The sequence below is a fragment of the Anabrus simplex genome, chromosome 1, assembly GCF_040414725.1.
Source record: "Anabrus simplex isolate iqAnaSimp1 chromosome 1, ASM4041472v1, whole genome shotgun sequence".
NCBI classification, from domain to species: domain Eukaryota; kingdom Metazoa; phylum Arthropoda; class Insecta; order Orthoptera; family Tettigoniidae; genus Anabrus; species Anabrus simplex.
This window is the reverse complement of record NC_090265.1, coordinates 725,537,374-725,562,160: the sequence shown is the minus strand read 5'-3', so window position 1 is coordinate 725,562,160 and position 24,787 is coordinate 725,537,374.

The window sequence follows — 24,787 nt, the reverse complement described above, 5'->3', positions numbered from 1 at the left end:
CATCGTCTTACAGTAGCCTTCGTCAGATTGCCAGTATGCTCTTCTTTGATTGCCCCGATTTCAACAGCTGGACGAACACACTAGACCAGTCCACGCACAAACAAAGAAAAGGAAAAGCCATTTTTTCCTCGCCTGTCGGAAGACCAGGCCCAGGTTAATATATGTTCATTCTGGATCATTGTAGGCTAGAAAATAGTGTGTTTTATTTGTCCTTTTTTGTGTATTTTTCGGCATTTCTTAGCTTATAGGTCTTTTAGCCCTTTTATGGGTCTTAACATTTTTTTAGCAATTTCAACTTATTTTGAATTTTGTACAGCTCATTCTAGATTCGAATCATCTCTAGTTCATCCATCACCTCTTAGAGGTGGTGATTATTTAGGAATTCAATTTCAAAATAGTCTACAATGGTCTCATCACCTTCAAGAAATATACACGTAGATTCCGAGCCCTGCGAACCCTTACTGGACACACCTGGGAACTCAAACACAAATAAATAATACACATATATAAATCCTTCATTAGACCAGAAATTGCATACGCTTCCTTAACCTGGATCAATACACACCCGACTGACTAGTACAAATGACATAGACTTGGCCGACACGCAGTAAAAATAGCATATCATCTCCACCTCGACATTCCCTCAGCTAATTTCCAACAACTATATACATTTCCTTCCATCGTGACACATATCCACTCACTACGTCTAAAATACCTCACCAAAGGTACGCTCAACAACAACCAACTTATACAAGAAGCCCTCACAATTTCACCCTTAGCTACAGAAATTCAGAACAACACACAAAGCCCACAACATGCCTACCTCCTTCCCCCACCAATAACATAACTTCCACCCCTTTTCAAAACCCACCGCCCTACCGTTCAATAGCAGAATAAAACAATTTAAATGAATATCTAGAAGGAAGTCTGCTGACTGCGGTGGAACGTCACCTTTCCACAAGGCGACAATGGCACCAAAAGAGTCCTCGGTGAAGTGCAGTGAAGTTCAGTGAATAGTGCTATCTTAGGCTTCGTAAAGAGGAGTGAAAATAAATAAGTAGTGTTCATTAATCCAGTAAGATAGCGATCAATATCAATGTCACAACCATAATTATTATAACTATTATTAATTATACGGAGTTTCCGTGGTTCAGAGAGAGGTGAAAGAAGGTGCGGGCTTGAATGGGTCTAACTACAATATCAAAAATCAATTTAAAACTTAAAATAAAGGTTATATTTCTTTCCAGATCTCAAAAGTTAACAAAATTCTTTATTTAGTGAAGGAAATCCAATGTATCAGATACAATGACAATTATGATACCAGAATAGAAAACCTCAGAATAGGGAATTTAACACGTTTGGGCTTCAAGCCCCTAATTTAAAAATGTACAATGTCACCAATGTAGCGTTTACATAGACAAGGAGAGAAATCTCCAAAGACAGAGCACCTTGCTCCAACCGATACGAATTTACAGCCTTCCAGAGGCACTCCTCAATGTTACAGTAAAATTAGCAATCTCAGAAAAGAGCTTACATGCTCTCCAACTTTAACCAAGGAGACTGCGCTCGAAAATTCTTACAGCCCACTCAAAGCAACATTGCACAAAAATCGTACAATTCCTGGCCCCTCTCTAGGCCCAACCCACAATATACAATTTTGTACACAGGGGGTATCTATTACCCAAACTACTGGTCCTTCGTGGAAAGGGAGAACAGGTTAATATTACTGGCCCAAACTCAAAATGGATGGAGGTGTACACTTGCACTCTTTGAAAACTAAGTATAAAACCCTAATTGGGCTCGCGGCCCGATGATACAGAGGCTAATCCCAAGCTACTGAGGTGACTAGAATGAGCAAGTTACTTGGTAATTTACAGGATAAAAATGGTTACAAAATCGTAGTCACCTCAAGATATATTGAATGGGAACTCGAGAGGCTAATGCACTCTCTATCCCCGATTTACAATTTAAGTCTTTACGAAATTTTACATTAGAAAACAGGTGGTTACATAGTTAGAAATTAGAACCTTCCCCTCGTGTAAGACTGTGGAGGTAGCTACAGAGATATAAAACTGGTGGCCATTACCTGGGCTGGTGTACTGCCTGCCGAAGAATGAGCCTCCCCGCCTCCTTTCTTAACACACACACTCTTAGAAATTCGGCGATCTATAAGACAAGGTAGCTTCAACGAGCAGCAGCTTATATACCGGAGGGGATGATTCGAGAGGGTTCGGGACTAAATCCGGACACACCCTCTCATTTTTATTGGCCGAATAAAAATCTACAAGAAGCCTGTGATGGGCAGAAAAATAAATGCAAAATTTCTAATTGGCTAGGTTCAAAAGCTGGTGGGATGAGAAGAAAGTGTTGCAAACCTTGAAATAACAAAATTAATGAACATTGATTTAGTTATGAAAACCGAGAAACACAAAACTTCTTTATGTAGCAAATTCTTCCATCTTGCACCAGAGTGCATGACCACAGTTTTTTAAATGATATCTATGGAGAAAAGTTCAAACTTCTTGATGTAAACCAAAACAAAACAAATAAATCCAGTCAGTTTAGGCAACATAAAAATAACACATTACTCAATTATTCAGTGGTGACATCTTCTGGTCAATGTCCCAACTTCATGCATTAGTGGTTTCAAGTTTAGTTTGATAGATAGAGTTCCTTGAAGCGCTTCTTTTACATGTGCGGGAATGAGATTTACCTCTCGGTACAATTAATATGATTATTAATACCAATATTATTATTATCATTACATTATTACATATTTATATTATTATTATCACCAGCATACCTATAACACAATTACAATCACTAATAACTAAACGACTACAGTAATATTACCATATCGCTCACGTTCAAATTACTATTATTACTTTTATTATAGTATTATATCTCATTAAATCTAGAACATTCCATGTAATAGTAAATCGCACCTAAGACGAGTATAAATATCAATGACCATGTTTACTACTACCACATTGTTGACAACACTGACCGACCCTGTAACAGTGACCCAGTGACCACTACGACTCATGAATGACATTCCTAAAAAGCATACGTTCAGTAATACTAGTAAAACGGTTTAAAATACTCAAACTAACTGCAAGAAAAAGGCACGGACTCAAGTCAGATAAAAAGCTTACAAACCAATGAAAATTATATGTTTAAAATGTATATAATTACTAGCTGATGTACCCGTGCTTCGCTACGGGATTCTCAGAAAGACTGACTTTGTGGTTTTCTTAACCTGAAATCAACATAGGTCATTACAAAAACGTAAGTATGAATGTAGCGATTAAAAGCAATGCTATCTTATAAAATACTCGATCAAATGGAAAGCCGCACGTTTTATCACTTTTAACGAACAGTGCTGCGGTTAGATTGCGGTGCCAATCTAATAGTCCAAAGTTCCAGAGCTGGGATGACCAGGCCGCAGATTGCCATGAACACTCATCTGCCATTAATCCGCTAAATATGCACACTGTTCATTCCAATCAGTGCCTCAGAGTAGGGATTATATAGCCCGAATGCTATAATGATCCAGTGTGTTACGTACCAGTAGTATCAGAAAATTTATAAACCAGGGGAATGTTATGCTAAAGAAGAAAGTTATCTAACTCCACAGCTACTTCCCATCAATATTCAGGCAGGCTGTTACACTCTGTATGACTGGGCGAGTTGACCGTGTGGTTAGCGGTGCGCAGCTGTGAGCTTGCATCCGAGAGATAGTGGATTCGAACCCCATTGTCGGCAGCGCTGATGGTGGTATTCCGTGGTTTCCCACTTTCACACCAGTCAAATGCTGGGCCTGTACCTTAATTAAAGCCTAAGGCACTCCGAGCCCTTTCCTATCCCATCGTCGCCATAAAACCTATCTATGTCGGTGCGACGTAAATCAAATAAAAAATACTCTGTACGCAGCAGTAATCCTATCTACCAGAGATGAAGGGCAACAGATGACTCAAAGCACATCACGACAAACAATGGTCAATTTAATGTTATTGTTGATCAATGTTATGAGCTTTCTATATTGTAGGCCTTCACATTTAGTTTTCTTTCGACTCCGTGATTTGTAAAATATTTTATACCATAAACTGTAGTTTCTTATTCTCCGACTTTACATACCGATTTTCATTAAATACTGTTTACCCATTTCTGGTTACTCGGCGCTGATATGGACTTAGTAACAAAAATCCAAAATCATGAATATCTTTGTGATCATAGCCAGTACGGTAACAATGTATAAGACATGAATAATAGGAAATTTAATACTATATAACCCTAGTTATGTAGCATTCATCGATTACACCTCTAATAAGAAATATTTGAGAATATTTGAAAACTACCATTTCACTCAGCGTGAATAAAATCATTTACAGCCTAGACTATAGCGACTTATTTCCTGACTTTGCATACCGATTTTCATCAAGATAGGACTACTAATAACAACAATATTTGAGAATTATATTTGAGGCCTTCCCCTAAACTACAATTTTTTTTCAGCGTGGATACAATTATTGATAGCCTAGATTGTAGCAACTTATTCCCCACCTTTGAATATCCATTTTATATAAAATACGACCACTAATAACATAAATAGTTGAGAATTCAATTTTAGGCCTTCCCCTAAACTACCATTTCACTCAGCGTGAGTAAAATGATTTATAGCCTAGATTGTAGAGGCTCATCCTCCGACTTCACATACCGATTTTCATTAGACCACTAATAACATAAATAGTTGAGAATTCAATTTTAGGCCTTCCCCTAAACTACCATTTCACTCAGCGTGAGTAAAATTATTTATAGCCTAGATTGTAGAAGCTCATCCCCTGACTTCACATACCGATTTTCATTAAATTCTCTTCAACCGTTTTCTCGTGATGCGTGTACATACATACAGACAGACAGACAGACAGACAGACAGACAGACAGACAGACAGACAGACAGACAGACAGACAGACAGACAGACAGACAGACAGACAGACAGACAGACAGACAGACAGACAGACAGACAGAAATTACGGAAAAGTAAAAAGTGCATTTTCTTGTTACTATGGACATGACCGATACAGAAATACCATTATTTTCAGATTCTGAGCAATGTACAGACAAAACTCTTATTTTATATATATAGATGTAAATTCTAAGTTAATGTATAATGTAAATAATCTGTTAGTGTTAGTGAAATATCGCTAAATGCCAAAATTACAAATCAACCTCAAGAACGTACTCAGAGATTAACGCCTAACAACAGGCATACAAAAATATGTAAAATATGTAAATTTATGTAATGTATTTACAAGATCTCAATAAACGGGTGATAGGGAAGGAAGACTATGGAGGGGGGGTATTTCTTCGGAACTGCATTTAGGCCGAAAGTGATTTTCAAAATATGTTTTTTCGATTTAGTTTAAGAGAACCATAAAAGATTCACAGTTTGAAACCTTTTCGGGCCTTTTAGCCGTGAAACTTTCGGCGCAATTGAGGAAATTGCTTAATTTTACGATTTTCGTAGTCTGCTTTGACTTTGTTTGCTAAGAAATGTTTTTAACTTAAAAAATATATGCTGCGAAACAATGCGAAATTTGTTTTAACTTCTCTTCTTTCACAGTCATACTCCTGTAAGTAGGTCTAGGGAGGAAGAATGTGACAGGAAGCGGAAGTCCCAGCTGGAGCGTACTACCAGTCAGTGCACTAAACTAGGCAGCTCCGTCAAGTAATTTGGTTTGTGTCGTACCTCGCGTCACCTCGCGTCGCGTAGCGTCGCATCGCTTCTCTGTAATTAGCGTCTTGAGGCAGCGCTGTGACGCAATCAGACGGAAACAACTTGCTCTGCCGCTGCTGATTGGATAAATACAGGATGTGATTGGCGCGGGACCGTGAGCAGTGCTCCTCAACTTAAGAGTTACAGGATGAGAAGAACTGTAAACATTTTGTGTGACCGCGCTGGACAAGAACAGCTCACAAAATTTCCCTACCTTGGAAGTACTTTAAGGTTGAAAACATTCTTCAGCAGACAAAATAGGGATCAGCATACTACGGTCCGACTCGTTGGCTGAACGGTCAGCGTACTGGCCTTCGGTTCATAGGGTCCCGGGTTCGATTCCCGGCCGGGTCGGGGATTTTAACCTTAATTGGTTAATTCCAATGGCACGGGGGCTGGGTGTATGTGCTGTATTCATAATCATTTCATCCTCATCACGACGCGCAGGTCGCCTACGGGTGTCAAATAGAAAGACCTGCACCTGGCGAGCCGAACCCGTCCTGGGATTTCCCGGCACTAAAAGCCATACGACATTTCATTTACCATACTACGAACGTAAAATTAAGCAATTTCCTCAATTGTGCTGAAAGCTGAAAGGCTAAAGATTTCAAATTGTGAATCTTGGATGGCTCTATCAAAGTAAAGAACCGAATTTCGAAAATCACTCCCGGAAAAACAGACTAAAATCGCTTGTTTCTGTACTCGTTTTCTTTCTGATACAAATCCTAGCCAAAATAATATATTTACATAATTCTTTCTGTAATGTGTTCCTTGGTTCCGTACCCTCAGGAATGTTTTGATTCTTTGAAAAATGCCCACACCGAGTGTAGATATTATAAGGGCTTAAGTGAACTCTGCAACGACTCACATAAGCGCTGGTAGTAGTGCTTAAGTGAAACAATGCATTGATTCATATTAGCGCTCGTAGTGGTAGAAAAAGGTAAACTACTAATGTAATCGAAACGATAACGATGATTAAGAAAAGGATCGTTCTTTTTTGAAATTAATAAAGATTATTTCTCATATGTTATTATATTTTATTTCCCTGAAATTAGTAGTTCATGTACCTAGGATATTCTCAACATATAATTGTTTATCTCATGTGGGTTCTGATTACGGAAAAGGCAACAGATGTAGCATGGCGATCAAGAAGAGGAAAGCTCAGGTCAAGGAAATTGAAAGGCACCCTAGGCCTGGAGTGCTCTGATACCGTCGGGATCGGAAAATAAGATGAGTTGACCAAGGAAGGTCTGATAGGATAGATGAAAGTGAGGAGCCTGGCACATGTAACTGGAATAGGACTCAGTTAAGGGCCCCGTGGTCGTCAACACACGCTCCCAAGGCCCTTTCTAGACACCTCTTACAACAGGCAGGCGATACCATGCCTGTTATGCTACCACCGCCATCCACAGGAGAAAGTCTGCTGGTGGATGGTAAAAGTATATGCTCTGAAGTTTACAGCAGGACTACTTGATACGACAACCAGAAAAGATCCAAAGGAAAGCAGCACTATTTGTTCTGAGTGATTTCCGACAAGAGAGTAGTGTTACAAAAAATGTTGCAAATTTTGCGCTGTGAAGATTTTGAAGTGAGGAGTCGAGCTGCTCGACTAAGTGGTATGTTTCGAGCTGTCAGGGGAGAGATGGCGTGGAATGAGATTAGAAGACTAATCTTGAGTGGAGCTTTTAAAAGTAGGAAAGATAATAATTTATGGAGATAAAGTCGGAATTGCTAGTGGCTTTACCTCGCACCGACACAGATAGGTCTTATGGCGACGATGGGATAGGAAGGGGCTAGGAGTTGGAAGGAAGCGACCGTGGCCTTAATTAGGGTGTGAAAATGGGATACCACCTTCAGGGCTGCCGACAGTGGGATTCGAACCCACTATCTCTCGGATGCAAGCTCACAGTTGCGTGCCCCTAAGCGCACGGCCAACTCGCCCGGTAAGTCGGAATTGAAGAGGTCAAATTGTGGCAAATATCCATTTATAGGACAAGCAGTAAGGGTTTGCAATCAAGGGAAATGTACGATATATTTCGACATTGTTTGAAAAGTCTTGGTAAACATTTGATAGAGAATCTGCCATCTGGAAGACGGTCCTAAGTGCAGATCATTGATTGATTGATTGATTGATTGATTGATTGATTGATTGATTGATTGATTGATTGATTGATTGACACCTACACACACACGTTAGAAAAACTTAGCAAAATGTCTTGTCTGTTAAACGACTTTGAATACTGGAAATTAACTGAGGATTACTCCTACCACTACCTACAATTTATTTTACGTCGCACCGACACAGATAGGTCTCATGGCGACGATGGAATAGGAAGGCCTAGGAGTGGGAAGGAAGCGGCCGTGGCCTTAATTAAGGTACAGCCCCAGTATTTGTCTGGTATGAAAATGGGAAACCACGGAAAATCATCTTCAGAGCTGCCGACAGTGGGGTTCGAACCCACTACCTTCCGAATGCAACCTCACAGCTGCGCCCCCTAACCGCACGGCCAACTCGCCCGGCAATTAGATCAAATGAAAGCGTCTTGAATGAAATGAAATCACAACAGGGAACTACACTGAACGGCACGAAAAACGCAACACCCAATAGATGATGTGCAATTATCTATTTAACTAAAGTGAAGCACTAACCAATTTACTAAGACGAGGTATTTATTGCCGTTGCTTTGCGAGCAAATAATGAAGTGTTGATTGTTTATTGCACTACCCTCAATAAATAGTTCTTTCCCGCGCAACCTGGAAAACAAATCGCTGGATGTGAGTCAATTATATTTTCGCGCTCTTGTAGCGCTTATTGTTGTACATTTAAAAGTTGCCCAATCAATCAATCAATCAATCAATCAATCAATCAATCAATCAATCAATCAATCAATCAATCAATCAATCAATCAATCAATCAATCAATCAATCAATCAATCAATCAATCAATCAATCAATCCTGCTCTGCATTAGGGCGGTCGCCCGGGTGGCAGATTACCTATGTGTTGTTTTCCTAGCCTTTTCTTAAATGATTGCAAAGAAAATGGAAATTTATTGAACATCTCCCTTGGCAAGTTATTCCAATCCCTAACTCCCCCTCCTCTAAACGAATATTTGCCCCAATTTGTCCTCTTGAATTCCAACTTTATCTTCATATTGTGATCTTTCCTACTTTTGAAGACACCACTCAAACTTATTCGTCTACTGATGTCATTCCACGCCATCTCTCCCCTGGCAGCTGGGAACATACCACTTAGCTGAGCACCTCGTCTCCTTTCCCCCAAGTCTTCCCAGCCCAAACTTTGCTACATTTTTGTAACGCTACTATTTAGTCGGAAATCACCCAGAAAAAAAAAAACAGCCATAAGTATCAACATAGTTGAGGATGTGTGGGATCTGGTAAATACAGCATGGGTTAATTTTAATTTAATTTTGTGTGGCTATTTCTAGCCAGCTGCTGCCGTTGCAAGGCAGACCCTTCGATGAGGGTGGGCGGCATCTGCCTTGTGTAGGTAACTGCGTGTTATTGTGGTGGAGGATAGTGTTATTTGTGGTGTGTGAGCTGCAGGGATGTTGGGGACAGCACAAACACCCAGCCCCCGGGCCATTGGAATTAACCGAAGGCCAGTACACTGATCATCCAGCCAACGAGTCGGACACAGCATGGGTGAAGTCTAAGGAAGTGGAGATTGTTATCAGTGGAATACTGTGTAGGAGGGATACTGACCGGAGGGTGATTGGGGATTTAAATGAGACTATGGAGTGGGTATGTGGAAAACTAGGAGTGGGATTTCTAGATCCTAATGGGTGGGTAGGAGATAGGGATCTACCCTCAGATGCCCTTCACTTAAACCGCAGTAGTGCACCTCCTTCTTAGTCTCTTTACTTCTCTGTTATAATATAGTGGATCTTTACCATTTCTTACCACCTTTAAAGGTAAAAACCTATTTTCACATTTCTCAACAATTGCTTTAAACCAATCCCAGAGTCTGTTTACATTTTTTATATAAGTGTTTGTAAGATCACTCTGTGATTGTCTTAAATAGCTTTCTGGAGTAAACATGCCGTTACTGGGCGAGTTGGCCGTGCGGTTAGGAGCGGACAGCTGTGAGCTTGCATCCGGGAGATAGTAGGTTCGAATCCCACTGTTGGCAGCCCTGAAGATGGTTTTGCGTGGTTTCCCATTTTCACACCAGGCAAATGCTGGGGCTGTATCTTAATTAAGGCCACGGCCCCTTCCTTCCCAATCCTAGGCCTTTCCTATCCCGTCGTCGCCATAAGACCTATCTGTGTCGGTGCGAATTAAAGCAAACAACAACAACTAAAAAAACCCATGCCGTTAAGGCCTGAACAAGCTGCGAAAGCTGTTGCTTTGGTAGAAGTTGGTCGCAACATGCATTACGCTGCAGAAGTGTTGAGAACTACACCCTCCACTATTTCCAGAACCGTACGAAGGTACAGAGAAACTGGAGGCTTTGCAAGAAGACCAGGATCAGTCCCGACAATAGCAACATCGGAGAGAGATGACCACTTCTTAGGACTTCAAGTTCTCCGCAACCGTCACACCACCGCCGTTGAAGCACGAAATCGACTCCACCAAGTTCGAGGGGTCAATCTTAGTGAGAAAACCGTTCGAAGAAGACTGGAAGAAGCCAACCTTAAGTCTAAAAGACGTGCTATAGGTTCGGAATTCACCACAGAGCATTACACAGCTCGACTACGTATCGCAAGGGAACATCTTGCCTCGACACTACAACAATGGGATGAAGTGTTGTTCACCGATGAGTCGCAATTTGGCCTCCGATCACCTGACAGAAGAGAGAGTCTGGAAAAGGCCAGATGAAAGGTATTCCCCTTGCACATTCTCATTCAGGACGTTTTTTCAGGCTCTACTCATTTGTGGGACAGAAAGGGTGTGGAACACCGTGGACCAAGTATCTTCATATCCTGATGCAAAATCTTAGATATACACCTACCATAAGATGGAATTTGAAGCCGAAGATAGGGGGTTGCAACGACAAGGCACCGGCTCTTATTAAATAATAATAATAATAATAATAATAATAATAATAATAATAATAATAATAATAGTAATAATAATAATAATAATAATAAAGCTGGATATCTGTTCGCAAAAGTGAACAAGAGAAGAAAAAGAAGCAGCAGCTTGAAGCATGAGGTGTTTGTAAAAATTGTGACGTTAAGTCAACGTTCCACTGTGAGTGGTGATGGTAGAATACACCTGCCTGTCGTAAGAGGAGACCAAAAAGAAACCACTCTTCCCTTTGCGAAAAAGCAGATGTTCATAAACCTGTCTCCCGGTCATGGCCGTCCATAGCCTGTACGGTTGCTAGGTAACATTAACTGACAGTTCATCCATACCTTATATCAGAGTCTACACGGTTGCTATGGTTACATTTTTGCACGCCACGTTACACAAATTTTCGATGACCTGCAGCCATAAGACATATTAATGTCAAAATGGGGACCAGGGGCTTTCAAATAGTAAACTTGGTGTAGTGACCACGACCCCCTTAGCTGAGTCTGGCATTGATTCCAATTTCTTGTAACAGTTTGCTCAACTCACGCTCCGAAGCTAAGAGACCCTGGGATCCCTTTTAGTCGCCTCTTACGGCAGGCAGGGGATTCCATGGATGTATGATACCACACCCATCCATAGGTGGATCCGACACTTCGAGGTACTACAATCAAATCCCATCCTTCTGAGACACAAGTATATGCCTTCCATCTAAGGAACAGCGAAGCTCATCGTGAGTTACGTCTAGAATGTTCACGTATCCAACTGCAACACTGTCGCACTGCGAAATACCTGGGGGTGCCTCCGGATACAGCTCTTACGTTCAAAACCAATTGTAAGAATTATATGATGAAAATCTCACCACGAAAATATTTTATTCGATAATTGCCAGGGTCACGGCGGGATTTTCATCCTCAAACAATCCTAACTTCAGCAATGGCAATGTGTTTTCTGCTGCTGAATGTGCTTCCACAGTCTGATACAGTTCATCTCAACACCTAGTCCCCAGGCTAGGGACATTACTCATTACAATTAAAAACCATGACCCTGCCGGGAATCAAACCCGGGGCGGCCGGGTAACAGGCGGACGCGTATACTCCTACACAGCGGAGCCGGACTGCTTAAAGTCTACTCCGACAGACAACCTCTATAACCTAGCGCCACCCTATGTACGTAGAGAAGTAGCTGCCAACAGGGAGAGACTTAAAGTGGAATAGAACAGCGCCCACCCGCTGCATGGAGATAGTTTTCTTCAGCAATGGCTGAGATCCTGAAAGAACTTCCTGAGGACATCTGAGGTGCTTATCGTCTCTACAGAGAAGCCAAGGCTGGAGCTGTGGATGTATGCCATCAGCTGAGCAGTTACCAGCTGGCTGGTGTGGAAGTCCCTGAGCAGGCTAGATCAGGAGTGGGAAGATCCAGAGATAACTTGAAGAAATTGGGGTTTAGTACAAGTGATATAAGGTGTGAGTATGTATAAGAACAAACCACGAGCCACATTCTTCACTGCCCTCTGACACCCACATCTTACACAGAGGATGATCTCCTACAAGCCACTGCGAGTGCAAAATACTGGCCATGTGTAACATGATCTCACATGTTATCTTTTGTGTACTTCAAAATTACTTCTACGTTAAATGTAAATTTGTATGTTTTCGACTTTGCACTCCTATGTCGAGTGGGTCTCAACATTAAAGTATTAGACTTACGCTCCGGTTTCGAGTCCCACTCGGCATGACAATAGCTCGTACTTTCAACATTCCTATGACGACTGTGCTGTGTTCTAGTATTGTAGAGCTATCTAACGGTCCCCGCGAGAACTTCATTCGCTATTTACTATAGTTTGCGGGAATTGTAATGACTTTGTAACTCATGTTATTCTCGAATGTTTATGACAGTTTACTGATAATATACACCGAATGTAAACATGACTTCTGATTCATCTTTGCTCACGGACATGGATATTTTAGGTCAGTAAGTGGATTGATGCTTACAACATCTGGAAATAATTCAACCTGAGTTATTGACAGAATGAAGCGAAACTGTGTTGAATATTTAGAGAAATCAAACGTAACTATTGGTTACGCGTCAAAGATGAAAGGCGTTGATCACTCGTGCCACTACACAGCAAGCTATGTTTTTATAGTGATAAGGTTGAAATGGTGGCGGTAATTGTACTTCTGGCTATTGTAAGAGGCAATAGTCGACACATTTTTGCTCTATGAGTATTACTGCACTGCGCATGGACATTGCATCGTACAAGACCTTGCGGTTGGTTGGCGATGTACGCAACAAAGTTCAAATGCGAGGAACTGCACATCATCAACAACCTACCTGGAAAACAACATAACGACTGCTGGCTGTTCACACAGGGCAAGTCAGGGGGTAGAAAGGAAACAGTTTACTACTGCAAAACGTGTCCGAAAAAACCCGGTCTCCAGCCAGAAAACTGTTTTGATAATTACCGCATAATGAAAAACTACAAGGATTGATATATTTTGTGTTCTTACTGCAAGTACGGTGGAACTTCGATATCTCGAGTCACCTCGGAAGCTAAATTATATTCCGAATTATAGAAATTTTGAGATATAGATAATACCATTTTTGAGCAAGTGTAGCGCATGATTGAATCACATATATTTACGGGATTATACTGAATACATTATTTTCAACAGTATTAAAAAAATATACAAACAACCTCTATTTTACGGCATCACTTTAATATAGTAACTTTTTAGAAGACAGGATACAGTGAAACAAGAAACATACCTCTGTTGACACCTTTGGAAAATATCCCTTGGTCTCTTTTGTTTGTTACTGTTAACCTTTCTTCCCTTCACGTTGAAACTTCTCATAAATACCACGCAGCCGAGATTCGTAAATGCAGCTTGTCGTCCGCGATTTCGGAGGTTGCTTCCGTACTTGACCGTTAATTACAGTAATTCACACCCGAGAAACAGCGACGCTTCGTCGATTTTCCGATCATTAGAAGTTTTAGTTTTTCGATTCCCGTCATATTAGCTCCCAGCACCACTACAACCCTTTCTATAGCCTACTTGTTACCTCTTCATCGAAAACCACAAATGCCGTATTACACAGTTAATGTTGCACAAATTTCGAGTTACATAATGTGTTTTGCTTCATGGGAGGAAATATTTACTTCGAGAAATTCATGCAACCGAATTTCGAGTAATAGAGAAATAAATACACGTGAATAATAGGACAAACGGCTGGGAAATTTCATTTGCTTCGAGATAATGAAAATTCCAGTTTTGGAGGTTCGATATATCGAGGTTCGGCTGTATATAACATGATTATAATTAGTGTCAGACATTTTGCAGTGTTCACTTCCTGCAGCTATTCATAGTGCAGGCATTAGTTCGGATCGGAGTAGGAAGCATACGCTAAGGGTAATAGAGTTCAAAAGGATAATATAAGAGTAATCCCCATAAAGAGAGAAATATAAAGGAGTGAAGGAAATGAAGCAACAAACATTGTGAGAACTGGAGAGATGAGCACGCATGCGCGCCACTCGGTTTATCGACGAAGGTTGACAACATTTCCAGCTCATTGTTTTCACGATATTGATGTGTGGAGGTCACGTCAGTCAGTTAAATTAATTGTGATGGGATTAAGGCCCGTCTGAATTCAATACGAGCTTAAATACTTCGTTAAAGTGGACGGGGAGAGAGTGCAGCAAGGTGATACTTGTGGCTTTAACGAACTTTGAAAATCCCGCAGCCCATTCTCATGCTGTATTTAAATATAGCTTCATGGTTACTATACGGGCGCTAGAACTGGGTCTACAAAAGCTAAGTTACGTTATTTTTCATTCTTGGTTGATGTAGCCCATGAGTAAAATTCGAAAGTCCTAAACTATCAAATCTATATTTTTCAAAGTTGTACCAAAGACGTAATATGATATCAGAAGACTGTTTGCAAGATTTCAATTCAGTAGCTTTCATGGTTCAGAAGATATGGTCAAATGACTTCATTTTTAGGGGACGAGGCAGAAAAGTCCCTCGTGTTATAAATTTGATTTTTTCAACTCCATATTTCACCCCACATGCATATTTTAAAATTGCCATGGGCTTTAATGTGGTAATGATAGATAATCCTCTAGAATTTCTAAATCTATGCCGTCATAATTTTTCCTAAAATATTGGGAAAATTAATAGTACTTTTCTTCCCAGAAGAAACCCCAGCTCAATTTCAGTTCGTTATATATCTGTGAACTAATGTAGCAAGTTTGAACTTCCTATCTCAAAATCTGTAATGCAAGGGACATTTTATATGCAGGAAGGTACTGAAAATTTGAAGTATGAGAAAACAGCGGTTAAGGGGATCTGCATGCACTACTCACACTAAAATCCTCCTGATACACAATATGGGCCCTCAGATTTCTTTTTCTCCTACCCTCCTGATGCTTTAGCAATCTTCTTCTTCTTTCTCTAGTTCTCTCCACTGGTGGAACCTCGCTTCTTGCTATGGTATACCCGACTCTTGTCGCGTTGCACAGTCATTTCTTTAGCACACTCTACCACTCTTTCATCCTTGAGTTCTTGCTGAAGCTCCATTGATTTAATACCCCCCATGTTGAATTCACTGGCAGCTCTGGTTTATAAATCTAGTTTCGTTTCTTGAATCAACCACTTATTTTATGTATTTGTTCCATATCACATGGTGGAGCGACTCATTGGCATTCTTTGTATATAGCACATTTATTTGATAAACCGTTATGAACATGACTAGATGAGTATGAGACATTTCAGCTCCAAACACTCCCACAGGCTGCTCGAACATGCTGCAAAAGTTTTAGCGCATTGCATTGAAACACAGGGCAACGAAAATATAAATGAAACCCAAATGATGCATCGAGTGAAGAAATGGACGTAGAAGAGATATAGCCCCGCGAGACATTTAAATCGCTGCAGAGACTTAAAAAATGGCTGATGCGTTTCGGCGATACAATATTTTATGACACGGAAACCAAAATTTCAAATTTTTAATCGATTTTCACGAAAATTCACTCATGGGTTACCATAACTGATTATTATTCGATTGATATTAGAAGAGTTCCTCGTTCAGTTTCTGAAATGTCAAGCAGGGATCGTTGAGCGAAAATACGCTAAGGACACATTGTCAATAACAGACACTTCTGAAAAACATATTGGTTTACGGAGATTACGGTGATTATTGTTTGAAGAGGAACTACAACTGGGCAACCATCCTCTATATAACAGTAATCAGAGAGAAAATTGAAAGGATCCGTCATTTCGAAAAATGGAGGTATCGGCCAAGGAGAACAAGGGCCACGAAGGGAGTGAAGATGAAAGACTCCCTAGGGTGGTAGTGGTGGGGAGAGTGCATTCATAATTGAATGGGTGATGAACTTATTTAATTAATTAATGTTATCACGCTACAGCTACGGAACTCCAATAGCTGAGGAAGAAACATTACATCTATTGGAACCTTACACATTCACGTGCAGTTTAACAATTAATTACATCTATATATAATAAGAGTTTTGTCCGTGCATTGCTCAGGATTTAATAAGAATGATATTTCTGTATCGGTCGTGTCCACAGTAACAAGTAAATGCACTTTCTTTGTTAATTTCTGTCTGTCTGTATGTATGTACGCGCATCACGAGAAAATGGATGAAGAGAATTGAATGAAAATCGGTATGCAAAGTCGGAGAATAAGTCCCTACAATCTAGGCCATAAATAATTTTATTCACGCCGAGTTAAATGGTAGTCTAGGGGAAGGCCTAAAATCTAATTCTCAAATATTTATGTTATTCGTGGTCCTATCGGCAAATACTACATAACTAAAGTTGTATAAAATTAAACTTCCCCCATTTTTACCGTACCGGCTATGATAACAGAAATGTTCATGAATTTCGATTTCTGTTTTAAGTCCATATCAATGCCGAGCCACGAGAATGTAGGTAAACAGAACTTAGTGAAAATAGGTATGTAAATCGAGGAATTAGGAACTACAGTCTGAGCTATAAATTATTGTATTCACCCTGGCTAAAATGGTAGTCTAAGAGAAGGTGCCTATAATTTAATTTTTAATTACCTATGTTATTGGTCCTATCGAAATGTACTACTTAATAAAAGTTATAGAAGACAACATTTCGATCATTTATGTCTTAATCAGTTTTATCATTCCGACTATAAGAGGATCGGTGGTGGTGGTGATTATTGTTTTATGAGGAAGTAAAACTAGGCAACCATCCTCTATATGCCACTAATCAGAGAGAAAAAAATTGAAGGGGCCCGATACTTCGAAAGATGAAGGTATCAGCCTAATAAAGGCAAGGGCTATCAAGGGCGTGAAAATGGATGACTCCCTAGGCCATACGTAATACTGACGGGGCTTGAAAATGACAAGAATTCACCAAGGATAGATGAAAGTGAGGGCCCAAGCACAAGTAAGCGGAAGTAATACCAGGACTCAGCTAAGGGTCCCGTGGGCACCAACCCACCCACCCTCCCAAGTTCTGAGCCACTTGGGCCATACTTGGTCACCTCATAAGACAGGCAGGGGATACCGTGGGTGTCATTTTTATCTCCCCCACCCACAGGGAGATATTCTCTTCATAGAGAAAGCACCTTACTCTACGTTGCCCCCTAATCTATACTGTTAGGTATATAATTGGTTACTCGTTGCAGGTTGGTAGTTTGTGTATTGTCACCACGGACTAGTTTAGTACCACGAACCACATTGTTTGTAGATGGTCGTTCTGTTATAATGTTACGAGATGGCTGGAATGTCTGTTTTATGTATTTGAGCTCTGCCAGTTAGCAATCGCATTGCCTTCAACATGTGTCCGACGAACAAAACTGTATGTATTTATAAATCTAAGTAGTATTTTCAATAAAATTATAGGAATCGTCCCTCCTTACATAAGAAGGGAAGTAGCAGCGGGAGTTGAACGTCGGGCGCAATCATCCGATCCACGTCACCCCCTTTATGGCCATCAAATGCAGCCCGTTAGACTCAGGTCAAGGAAGAGTTTTGTTTAAGAACAAACATACCACTTGTTGATACGCCAGAAAAACGAAGGTGTGAACTGTGGCAAGAGCAAGTACGTAATCCATCCCTGAGTTTAAAGGAAGAGCCTTCTGTAGGTTTTCACCTTCCGTATCCCGTCCGGAAGACCCTCAGTCTAGTGCGGACAGGTGTTTCAGAGTGCAAGTTTAACCTTGTTAAGTGGGGCTATGTACAATCGCGATCACAAGAATTCTGGGTTTTTCAGGATTACAATTATTATTATTATTATTATTATTATTATTATTATTAGTAGTAGTAGTAGTAGTAGTAGTAGTAGTAGTAGTAGTAGAACCTACAGTATATTGACGAAAATAAGGGTCATTCTTTCTTACAGTGGTTGAGCGCGACACCATTTGAAGTCAAGACCGCTAACATTTCAGCCATACCTCGCACACAAGAATTATAAGAAAACTGAAGAATTTGACCCACAATGAGTTGCCATACACATTACGTCTGTTGTCTTGAAGGAGCCGTGTGATTCCTCCCTTCTTTCCCCTCTCCCATCATTGTTGTTGAGCCAGTGGGGCGTGTGGGCAGGCGGGGAAGCAAGTACCTTGCCCTCCGCGTGTGTTTCGTTCATGCTAGATATCCTCGTTCTTCCATTTTCTCCACCTCCCCTCACACTTCAGATGTGTGCATGTGTTAACGCGTCTAATGGATGTGACCAACGAGTGAGAGTGTGTAAGCAGGTACTGGGTGGTTCTGAGGGCTGTTCTGATTTCTCACCTGAAATGAATATTTCTGGCCAGGAGATACAAAAAATTTGAGTATACAAGGAGACATGACCTGTGATTGTGGACTACTACACAATGAAAAACATCTTCTGGTTTGTCAGCATTTACCATCACCATGCACAAAGAAAGGTGTTTTGCAAGCAAATGATAAAACTGTCCTTGTAGCCGAATACTGAGACAACATTACTTAGCAGTGCATCTGGACACGGAAAATAAATACATAATAAATAGTTGTTTCGTATGGAAGCTGCCAATAATAATTATCCTAGCATTATTTCGTAATCACATACCTTACATTTATAAATTGCCATCATCTGCCAGATCTAACCTCGTGATTGCTTTCTGTTTACATTCACAATATTCTTGCTCATGCCCTGAAGTATCCCATTCAATTGAGAGACGGACACTCTGCTCCTACATTCAGACACCTACCACTGTCTTTGAATATCTCTAAGGCCCGTATTCACCAACGTCAGTTACTTTTGAACCCTACATCTGCTCTAATCTGCTTGTCATATTCATACCATGGTCTACCCCTACCGTTCTTACCACCTACACTTGCTTCAAAAACCAACTGAACCAAGTCCTGGATGTCTTCAGATGTGTGCTATCATTCTATCTCTTCTTCTCGTCAAATTTAGTCAAATCGATCTCCTCTCACCAATTCGATTCAGGATCTCTTCATTCATGATTCGATCTATCCATCTCACCTTCAGCATTCTTTTATAACACCACATATCAAAAGCTTCTATTCTCTTTCTTTCTGAGCTAGTTATCGTCCATGTTTCACTTCCATACAATGCCACGCTTCAGACGAAAGTCTTTAGAAACATCTTTCTGATTCCTATATCAATGTTTGAAGTGAACAAATATATTTTCTTAAGGAAGCTTTTCCTTGCTTGTGCTAGTCTGCATTTTATGTCCTGCTTACTTCTGCCATCGTTAGTTATTTTACTACCCAAGTAACAATATTCATCTACTTACTTTAATACTTCATTTTCTAATCCAATATTTCCTGCATCACCCACCTTCGTTCGACTGCAATCCATTACATTTGTTTTGGACTTATTTATTTTCATCTTGTACTCCTTGCCCAAGACTTCGTACATACATTCAGCAGCTTCTCGAGATCTTCTGCAGTATCAAATAAAATAACAATGTCATCGGCAAATCTCAAGGTTCTGATTTCCCCTCCTTGGATTGTGATTCCCTTTCCAAATCTTTCTTTTATTTCCTTTACTGCCTGTTCTACAAAAATGTTGAAAAGGAGAAGGGACAGACTGCAGCCTTGCCCCATTCCTTTCTGGGTTGCTGCTTCTTTTTCAAATCCCTCGATTATTATCACTGCAGACTGATTTTTATACAGATTGTAAACAATTCTTCGTTCTCGGTATCCGATCCCAATCACTTTCTAAATCTCAAATAGCTTGGTTCAATCAACGTTATCGAATACATTTTTCCAGATCTACGAACGCCATGTACGTGGGCTTGTCCTTCTTTATTCGATCCTTTGAGATCAGACGTAAAGTCTGGATTGCTTCAGGATTGCCAACTCAGCTTCAACTTGTCTTTCCATTCTTCTGAAAATAATACATGTTAAAATATTGCAGGCGTGAGATACTAAACCAATGGTGCGGTAGTTTACACACTTGTCAGTACCGGCTTTCTTGGGAATAGGTATAATAACTGCCTAAAATCGGATGGCACTTCTCCTGTCTCATACACCTTACACACTAAATGGAATAACCTTGCCATGCTGGTTTCTCCTAAGGCAGTCAGTAATTCGGAGGGAATGTCATCAATTCCAGATGCCTTGTTCCTAGTTAGGTCTCTCACACTTCTGTCAACCTCTGACCTCAAAACTGGATCTCCCATTTCATCTGCATCAACAACATTTTCTTCTCCAGAACCAATTCATCTACATCTTCACCTTGAAACAACTGTTGGATATGTTCCTGCCATTTTTCTGCTTTGTCTTCTTTCCCTAAAAGTGGCTTTCCATCTGAGCTCTTAATGTTATCTTGTTATCTGTTATGTTAGATTTCCAAAACTAGGATAAAGCTCACTTCCGTATTCACCTCATAACTTACTATCTCGGTTTAACAAAACTAAATTTTCGTTTCAGTTTGAACTTCGACCTTAAATTTTTCATACTGACGCGCGGAAAACAAATGACTGCGTGCTGCTGCCACTATCGAAATGTAAACACGTTTTTGATTCCATTCGGGACTTTCAAATAATTTATCATAAATTATGCCCGCTATTGTGTAGACATGAAGAAAGAAGCCTAATATGACTTTCCAACAGTGAATTGTCATTACATTTGGTGGCGGGAAGCATGAACAATGTAGAGGATAACAAAACATTTTTTTTTTGCTAGGGGCTTTACGTCGCACCGACACAGATAGGTCTTGTGGCGACGATGGGATAGGAAAGGCATAGGAGTTGGAAGAAAGCGGCCGTGGCCTTAATTAAGGTACAGCCCCAGCATTTGCCTGGTGTGAAAATGGGAAACTACGGAAAACCATCTTCAGGGCTGCCGATAGTGGGATTCGAACCTACTATCTCCCGGATGCAAGCTCACAGCCGCGCGCCTCTACGCGCACGGCCAACTCGCCCGGTACAAAACAAATTATAGCCTTTACAATGTATATTTCATTCGAAAAATAATGCAGTATTCATTAATTCTTCATGTAAAAAGTTACCATGTCTCTACCATACAAGATATAAGCTATAATCGAAAATTCGTCTTAGTCCTACCTGTGTGTTGGGAATTCCAGGTTGATGATGCTTGTTGTTTTAAGGGGCCTAACATCGTAGGTCATCGGCCCCTAATGGAACGAGATGAACGACATGAGATATGAAGTTAAAATTTCAAAACGTATCCACTGACTAGAGTTTAAAAAATGGTGATGAAGAAAAATGAGTATGAGATTAAAAGAATCAGGGGATCTAATTCGCAATGCCTTATTTTCTAAAAAAATTAGAGAAAATACATGAAACAAAGGAATAAGGCATTGCCTGGAATTACAAATGTACATAATTTACGTTAGACGTTAAAATAACACATTAAAATGAGCAACACAAACTAAAATGAAGTCAATAGGATAAAGCGCAATTGACACAAATACACTAGCACAAAAGACATCATTACACACGATAAAACAAACCACTATCCCTCATAAAGCGGATGACGAGGTCTGCTGCCTGCTCGTCACCACGCAGGATGAGGGAGTTTGTACTCGGGAGGTTAAGACTACGGCGAAGATCGACCAGGTCCACACACTCCGTACGGATGTGTACCACGGAAGAATTCCAGATTATGTTCGATCATGGATGACACTGATAGTGTCATAGCTTTTAGATAACCTCAAATGTGTCTGAAAATCAGTGTCGCCGTAGTCCTCAAAGTATGTAGCACGACCTTTTATCTACCTAGGATGTTTATTAATAGCATAATCTTGATCATGTAACTCGTCGTTGTGATTTTCTCTTTCAATTAGAACTTCCAGTAGTCTACGAGCTGCCATCTTGGATTTCCAACCAATCTCCGGTAAAAATTTAAACCCGTTATTCGAGATAATGTTGTTGCTGAATATATTAACTTTGATCTCGGTTTACGTAGGGTTAAACTAAGATGAAAGCTTTTACTCATCTTGGTGAACACGGGCCTAAGTTGTACTTGTCGATACCTGAATCATTTCGAGGACCTTCTCCTATAGGAGGCAGGTTGTATTCTACCACTCTCACCAATAGGGGAGGTGACTTTCCCACTGCTGGCACTCAGTCTCACATACCATGAATTATAATTTTGTTACAGTAATTTTTTCATATCCTCCCCATAGTAAAGGTAGGTATCAGAGGTAACGTTCTCATTAGTTGAGTCATGGTTATGTAGTATTCCTTCTCCGGAACTCCAGGAATCAAATCACGGCAATATTTTCTCGCCCTTTGAGTGCTTTACTCCTTTTCATGGAGGAAATGTATTCAGTTTGATGCGGCCTGTGTCGCACCGCTACCTGCTGTCTGTCCATTAACTTTTCTCTTTATCTGCTCCATTGGGTATCTTATATCTCGGTCTCCAAGTCCAGCAGGCACTCTTAATGCACTATGTCCTTCATCAGGGTTAATATTTAATGTTGCTTTTGAACTGTGCAACAGGGAAGAATCACCTGAAGAAAGCCAGATTTTATTTGTGTTCTAAAACTGCTATGCGCTAATTCCACTAAAGAATTTCATATGGCGGACAGTGCATAGACGCAGAATTCGAGGCTCGTGGCGAACGTGAATTTAGCAGGTGAATTTTCGTAGTGTGGCAGTTCAGAGTTTATTACACTATCTCTACCAGTGCAGTAGTTCCGTGTGAGTGTTAGTGAAGTGATTGGTGAAAGCGTAAGGCAAAAATTCAATAAATTAATAATGCCACGCAAGGTGAAGCAAGTGCCAATGGAAGCCAGAGTTAAGCAGGCCGTACAAGAAGCGCTGAGCAGCAAGGAGACACTTGGCACGCTTGCCAACCTTATCCAGGACCAGGTAACAAAGTCAGTTGTTGATCAATTAAAAGAGAATATCAATTTTAATACGAGTGTAATTGAAGAACTTAGGAGGGCTCTGGAGGAGCGGGACAAAACAATCAGTGATCTAAAAACTGAACTGCAGGATAAAACTGACTGTTTGGAACAATATCAAAGAAGGCACTGCCTACGTGTGTTCGGTATACCGGAAACTGCGGACGAGAACACTGACAACTTAGTTCTAGACATTGCGAAGGAAATCGGGGTCAGTCTTTCCGTGGATGACATTGATAGGTCTCACAGGGTTGGAAAAATCCAGAACGGGCGTCCGCGACCTATAATTGTCAAGTTTGTATCATACCGTAAGAGAAACGCTATGTTCACGAACAAAAAGAAACTTAACGGCTTGAATAAAACCATCCGCGAGGACCTAACCCCAGCAAGACTCCGGCTTCGTCAGGACGCAGTCGCAAAATTTACCGTCCAAAACGTATGGTCTAGAGATGGGATCATATATGTAAAACATGGGAACCGAAAAATAGCCATTACTAATCGTTCAGATTTGAACAGTATTCACTAGCCATGAGCAGACTCTCTGCAATATAAGGACCGTCATAGTTATTTTAGTTCACTTAAGTTAATTTTCCACATAGTTGTAGTGTTGATTTAGGTGCTAATCTCATAGTTGTAGTAGGTACTTCTTACTATCAGTTGTCATAATTTAACTTTCAAGTTGGCAGCATTTAGCAACCAGGAAACAAATGTCTCTAATTTCAGCCTCCTTTCACCACTGTCCCAGGCAGGTCATTACCCCGTTGTGCCAGCTCCCTCAAAGAATACCACTAACCGTCTCAAAGACATTCTTGCGCCCTACCCTACTTCTCTACAAATAGCACATGTCAATGCACAGAGCATTGTCCCACATTTCTCAGAATTCTCCGAAATATTTTCAACCTGTAATCTGCATGCTATAATGATTTCAGAATCATGGCTGCGTCAGTCTATCCCTTCAGCACTGGTTAAAATGAGTGGATACACTTTAATTTGGAACGATAGAGAAGGAAAGCCTGGAGGCGGAGTCGGAATGTTCATACGTGACGATTTGAAATACAAGGTAATATTCAAATCGCCAAGCGAATACTCTCACAGACCGGAGTTCTTGTTGTTGGAAATTGAAATTCGTGGTACGAAGTGTTTACTCGGTGTAGTGTATCGCCCACCGAAGACCGGAAACACAACGGATCTAGAGGAAGCCCTACAGGATTTAATATCCAGGTATGAACACATGGTTTTAATGGGAGATTTTAACAGTGACCTGGCAAATGCAACTACTGAAACTAGGCGACTAACATGCATGTTTGAATCCATTAATATGACAATTCTGCCCTTACAACCCACACACCATGTTGCAACATCGCACACACTCCTTGACCTAATCGTTGTAAACAATAAAGACCGTATATTGTCACATGGACAGATGCCTGTGCCAGGCCTTTCCCGCCATGATATGATTTACGCTGCATACTCTTTGAAGTGTCCAAAATACAAGCCTAAGATAATCACATACAGAGATTTCAAAAATTTGAACGAAGAAGCCCTCATTGAGGACGCTCTGAGCACACCATGGCACATAGTTCAGTACATAAAGGACATTGACGACAAAG